Source organism: Cupressus sempervirens, chromosome 6 (genome assembly GCF_028749045.1).
Source record: "Cupressus sempervirens isolate cs-2001-9-10 chromosome 6, ASM2874904v1, whole genome shotgun sequence".
NCBI classification, from domain to species: domain Eukaryota; kingdom Viridiplantae; phylum Streptophyta; class Pinopsida; order Cupressales; family Cupressaceae; genus Cupressus; species Cupressus sempervirens.
This window is the reverse complement of record NC_143123.1, coordinates 435,500,250-435,506,284: the sequence shown is the minus strand read 5'-3', so window position 1 is coordinate 435,506,284 and position 6,035 is coordinate 435,500,250. Positions and strand designations below refer to the sequence as shown.

At 30.5% G+C, this 6,035-nt stretch overlaps 2 non-coding genes across 2 annotated transcripts; both read right to left on the bottom strand.

The window, feature by feature from the left end:
- Window positions 1-1,405: 1,405 nt before the first annotated feature.
- TRNAP-UGG (transfer RNA proline (anticodon UGG)) lies at window positions 1,406-1,479 on the bottom strand. Its single transcript has one exon. It is a non-coding gene; the product is annotated as a tRNA-Pro (tRNA).
- A 3,467-nt stretch (window positions 1,480-4,946) lies between these two features.
- On the bottom strand, window positions 4,947-5,017 carry TRNAC-GCA (transfer RNA cysteine (anticodon GCA)). Its single transcript has one exon. It is a non-coding gene; the product is annotated as a tRNA-Cys (tRNA).
- Between the last annotated feature and the right edge of the window lie 1,018 nt (window positions 5,018-6,035).

Below are 6,035 nucleotides of genomic sequence, written 5' to 3'. Positions count from 1 at the left end.
GTACAGCTAGCCTGTGAATGACCAACCATCTAATTGTAAAAATTGGATAGCTTCTATCTATAGTCATTAATACCTCCTAAAAAGATCGAGATCTAGTAAATTCATCAAGTTGCTCTAATGAATCGAAACGACCAATTACTAATGGAACCTCTTGCCAGCTTTCTGTGAAATACTCATTTGGCTGAGGACTCCTGAATACATCATAAGCTAAACTCGTACTAACAAATAACCAACTTGCAATGAATAGAGAAGGTATAGTAATGCTATGGATAACCCAGTATCGAATACTAGTAATAATGTCAACAAAAGTGCGTTCTCCCGTATTCCCAGACATGCTAAGCTCCCTATATTATTCTAAAATCAAGGGTAAATTGATCCCATGAAAGAAAGAGATCAGGAAATGGAAAACTACTGATATTTTCTACAATCCTTGCTTGATTGTCAATATGATACCAAGGGTATATTTGAAGTATATTAAGTATAGCTAGCCTGCTTCTAACATAGTAATATTATTTTACTTAATATAGAAAAGGAGTAGGATCATTAATTAAATTACTACACAATTGGTATTTATTTTATAGGTGGGGATTTCATTTTTACTTTTTTTATAACAGAATATCTTTTTATTGTATATTCCTTCTATGTTTTTTGATAACATCATTATCAGATATTCAATACTAACTTTGTATCTATTTATTGAAACTATTTTTTCTAATCCTAAAGAATAAATTGAGGTAATTGCCTAACAAAAATACATATCAATCATTGTTTTTTTTTATTGATTTCTTCCATGCTTACTATAATTAGTTATTTTGGTTTTTTATTAGTTTTGCTTATTTTCACCTCAGTCTTATTCATTGGGTTAAGCAGTATAGAACTTATTTGAAATAGAAAATAACCTCAATAGGAATTGAGATTCCAAGTCAATTTGAGGTACTATGTAGATTAGCTATTAACCCTTACCTATTCTTTTTCATAATAAAAAAAATATGATTGAAGTTTTGTTATTCAGAATTGTGTTAGGTCTAATTCCTATAACTTTGGCTGGATTATTTGTAACTGCATATTTACAGTATCGACGTGGCGATAAATTGGATATTTGATTTAGAACGATATTATGAACGGGTCTCCTACTAATTCTGAGGGATCAGATTCCATTAGCTTTTTTAGTCTAAGTGACAAGAAGATCAATCAGAAAAAAGAAAAAAAACACAGGATCATGCTCTGTAGGATTTGAACCTACGACATCAAGTTTTGGAGACCTGCGTTCTACCAAACTAAACTAAGAGTGCTTTTTCTCTTCTTTTTTTCTTGAAAGAAAAGATTATTTCAATGTTTCATTGAATTAAATAACTAGCACTCAACTTTTTACTTTTTTTATGTAAGATTTAGGATAAGAAAAGGGTAGGGATGACAGGATTTGAACCTGCGACATTTTGTACCCAAAACAAATGCGCTACCAAGTTGCGCTACATCCCTTTTAATCGTGAGTATTTTTTATTCAATATTTTATATTAAAAATATTGAATTTTGTTTTTCACATTTATCTACCTTCGCATGTGAATAGACTGTATATTCGGAAGATATAATGTAGAAGATGTCTATTTATTGACAGTACTTGATTACTTACTATTACATAGTTATTACTATCATATCATATTGTAAAAAAAAAAGAATTTGTACCAAATACAAATATCTGTTTGCAGATAGTTGTAAACTATGGGTGTAGTTGACCATATGATATATCTATCATTCTTGAGAAGGAGAACTTACAAACAATGCAAGATATAAAAACATATCTTTCCACAACACCTTTGTTAGCTACTTTATGCTTGGTATTTTTATCCAGTTTATTAGTTGAGATAAATCATTTTTTCCCAAATGCTCTAACTCAAGAAGATCTTTTTTTTTCTTTAAGTAAGAAAAAGGATTATAAAAATAGTAAATTATTTTCCCCCTTTATCGGGAACTTTGGGGGGTTCTCGGAAGAAAATAGCAAAAAAAATGATCCCTAAGGTCGATACCAAAAGGAATGTATAAACCAATGCTTCCATAAATTTGATCGTAATTTATAATTAATAGAGATAGCTTTTGTACTAATTACAATATTTTGAAAAAGGTGAAATCAAAAGAAGAAGATTTTCCTGAGATGCAAATTCTCAATATTGCATTAACAAGCGGAGTAATACCATATTATACCACTTGTCTTTTAGTAGTTGGATCTCCCAATTTTTGGAATGCCCCAAATTCTACTTGAGCATCCAAATCCGGATCAATACCAGAAAAAACATCTCTGAATAGAGTATAAGCATATAGAAATTATTGTGCACCAAATTACATCGAAAGTTTTAGTTGTAGATGTCAAAAAGTCTGAAAATAAAAATAATGAAAATTGACTAAATAGTCTTTTTTTACCTGGAGAACTCATTAGATTATCACAAGCACAAAGAATGGATTGTGCTCTCGAAAAAAGAATAAACTATCGAACCATTTTATTGGGAATGACAAACACATCTCTGAATACTCAAAATTTTCTATCGGAAGCAATTTTTCAGGAAACTGCTCGGGTCTTAGCGAAATCTTCTCTTCAAGGTCGCATTGATTAGTTGAAGGGCTTGAAGGAAAATGTTATTCTCGGGAGAATGATACCTGTTGGTACTAGATTCAACCATTTGAAAAACGGAGTAAAATAGATCCGGGAATGAGTAAGAAAAATATATTTCCAATAAAAGTGAAAGATTTTTTCTTTAAAGTTTTATTGCAAAAACAAAACAAAAAAGTTCTAAAAAAACTATTCAAAACAAAGAAAAAATCAAAATGAGTAGGAGTAGTAAAAAAGTAATTTATAAAGAAAGAAATCTAACAATTTGCTTTATTGTATAAAAATAAATAAAAAAGCAAATGAATACTTGTACCAAGTAGGCTACGGCAAGCAATTTAACCCATTCCATTGGAATGTAGGTATTCCAGTTCATATTAAAAAGCAAAAAAAGAAAATGACAAAAAAAAATTGGAACATCAATTTGAAAGAAATGGTAAGAGTAGGAGTTCATTTTGGTCATGAGACAAAAAAATGGAATCCTAAGATGGCACCTTACATTTTTAAAGAACGTCAAAATATCTTTGCGAATGAATCAATTTGCAAAAAAAGCAAAATATAGTTTAACAGAAAGAGATATAATAGAAGACAAAACTATAGGTGACTTTATGGAAGACGAAGCCATAGGTGAGTTTATGGAATTCAAATCCATAGGTGACTTTTTTGACAAAGAAAAACTAAAGTTAGTATTTTCAAAACTAAAGTGTTTTGAAATAATTTCTTTTAATCAAAATCAAATAAATATTATTTTTGATCAAATAAAAAGAAATATTATTTTTGAGAAATGGGGTTTGTTTCAAACACATAAGTCATGGTTGTGGTTTTTTACTTCAACAGGGTGGAAATATACTAAAAATCTATTTTTTACTCTTTTTTCGGAAATAGAAATACCAATAAATAATATTAATCAGTTGGTAACAATCCTGAGCAATATTAGGCAAAATTGGAATCACAATTTGAATATTTTCTGGGCACTTTATCATCAAGTTTGGAAAGTTCTAAAGTGGGAATTTAGAGATAAAATTGATCAAATTATCACAATATTGAACGATCAAATTCTCATAATATTAAATGATCAAATTCTCCCGCGCTCGGAGCATATATTCTATTGATACCATTTTATCATAGGCCATCGAAATAATTCTCAGTATACAAACCATGCCACCCAAACCAAAGCACAAAAGTCAAAATTTTGAATCAAATTGATTCCCAGTTCAAATAATGCATAACTACATGGATAAGCTTACATTAACCCATCAATTTTGAATTGAATTTGTGATGAAACAAAATGAAATGATATTTTGAGATATCAATAAAAAATGAGCATGTTAATGTAAATAATAAAAATGGATTAAAAAAAAAAAGATTATCACTCTTATTGTTTTTAATAGAGAAATATTATTTTTAATAGAGAAAGAAAAATGAACCCCAAAGGATTCAAATAGTTTTTTTGTTTACATAGAATATAATCTATATAATATTCAAAATACTCAAAAAACAAAAATGTCTTAAAAAGAATTGAACGAGAAGCCGTATGAGGTGAAATTCTCATGTACGATTTTATATAGTGGTAGTAAAGGTCACTTTTCTGTCAACTTTTCCACTATCACCCCTAAAAAACCAAACTCTTCCTTACGCAAAGTTGCCAGAGTATGATTAACTTCTAAATATGAAATCACTGCTTATATACCTGGTATTGACCATAATTTACAAGAACATTCTATAGTATTAGTAAGAGGTGGAAGAGTCAAAGATTTGCCCAGTGTTAAATATCACATAATTCGAGGAATTTTAGATGTTGTCTCGGTAAAAAATTGGAAACAAGGGCGTTCTAGTGCATTGTATATTCTTATCTAAGATTTGTATCATTTTATGATGATGCCATGTCAATTGCTAAAATGATTGGTCATACCATTGTTGTTCATAATGGAAAGGTACATTTACCCATTTTTATAACAAATGGTATGATAAACCACAAATTAGGAGAATTTGCACCTACTTCCATTTTCCAGGGACATGCGAAAAAGGATAAAAAATTGAAAAACGAAAAAAAAGAAAAAGAAAAAAGCAATAAAAAAAAAAACACACACACAGACACAAACACACAAAAAAGAAAGAGAGAAACGAGAAACATCTTCTACCTTCCTATTCTAAAAGGATGAGTCGATAGTAGAGGCTTCTCAAAAAAAATTATTGTAACTAATTACTATAAACTACCTATCAGATCAGACATTAACGATAAAATTCAATTTTATTTGCTATATTAGCAATAGCACCTAAAGCTACACAAGTTGTCTCCAAAAGACATGGATACAAATAGAGACTTTTTTATTTGTTTAGACTACCAAGGCGACACCTAGATTTGAACTGGGGATCAAGGATTTGCAGTCCCCTGCCTTACCACTTGGCTATGTCGCCATCCCCATATCTAGTTTATCCTAAGGTAAAACTATATTTTGCTTTATTTATCGGAGATGATATGTAAGGTATTTCACGTATTCTTGTTTATCACTCGGATATGCCATATAACCAATTTATAGTCCCCAGGTCTAATAGGGGATTTAGACTTTTCCAATAGGAAAAAGAGGGATTGGTTTTTAATTATCTTATTAAAATGGAACCTATAACCTATTAATATCAGTTAGGAATTGAAGTTCCTACCTTTAGTATAGAATAGGAATTTAGAGTACCTAATTAAGTATACTAAATATCCCATCAATCTGCATTTTATGACACCAGTAAAACTTTACAAATTACATTTTGAATTGTGTTTGAAAACTCTACAAACAGATTTGTCATAAGCTCAAATTCAAAACATAGATAGTCTCTAACCTATAGAATGCAATACAAAAAGAATTCTCTCATTTTGGTCAACTGGGTCAAAAATTTAACTAGTCAAATAGGGTCTCCCAGAATTTAGAACAATTCACATTAGCATGACAACAATAAATGACCAACTTTGAGGGATTCCCAACCTAGTCAAACGGATTCAAAACAACTCAAAATCTGAAATATAAGTTCTTTGGTATGAACACTAAACAACCCCAAAGTGGTGAGTCATGAAACATTACTGGGTGCAAGATATTTAGAGGCAAATAGGCCTCCTATCGCTATTTGACACTTAGGCAAAAATGCAGATTTGGACGATGCTCAAAATGGGACTTGACAAAATGGCTCAGAATGACAATTTATCTTCATGGGACAAGTGGATATGATGAATTAAAGATGTTAGAAACATTAAACAACTCTTAGGCCTCAAATGGATAGCTGGGTATATATGCATTAAAAGCGCTTAAAGGGCTTATTTTTTAATGGTACTCAAAATTGGGGCTTCAATTTTGAGTCCCAACAGTGGCTCTATCTGGGGATGCATGTCCCTTGTGGGCATGGCAAAGATTCACATCTTTGCAAGAAGTAGACCACACACCTAACAACA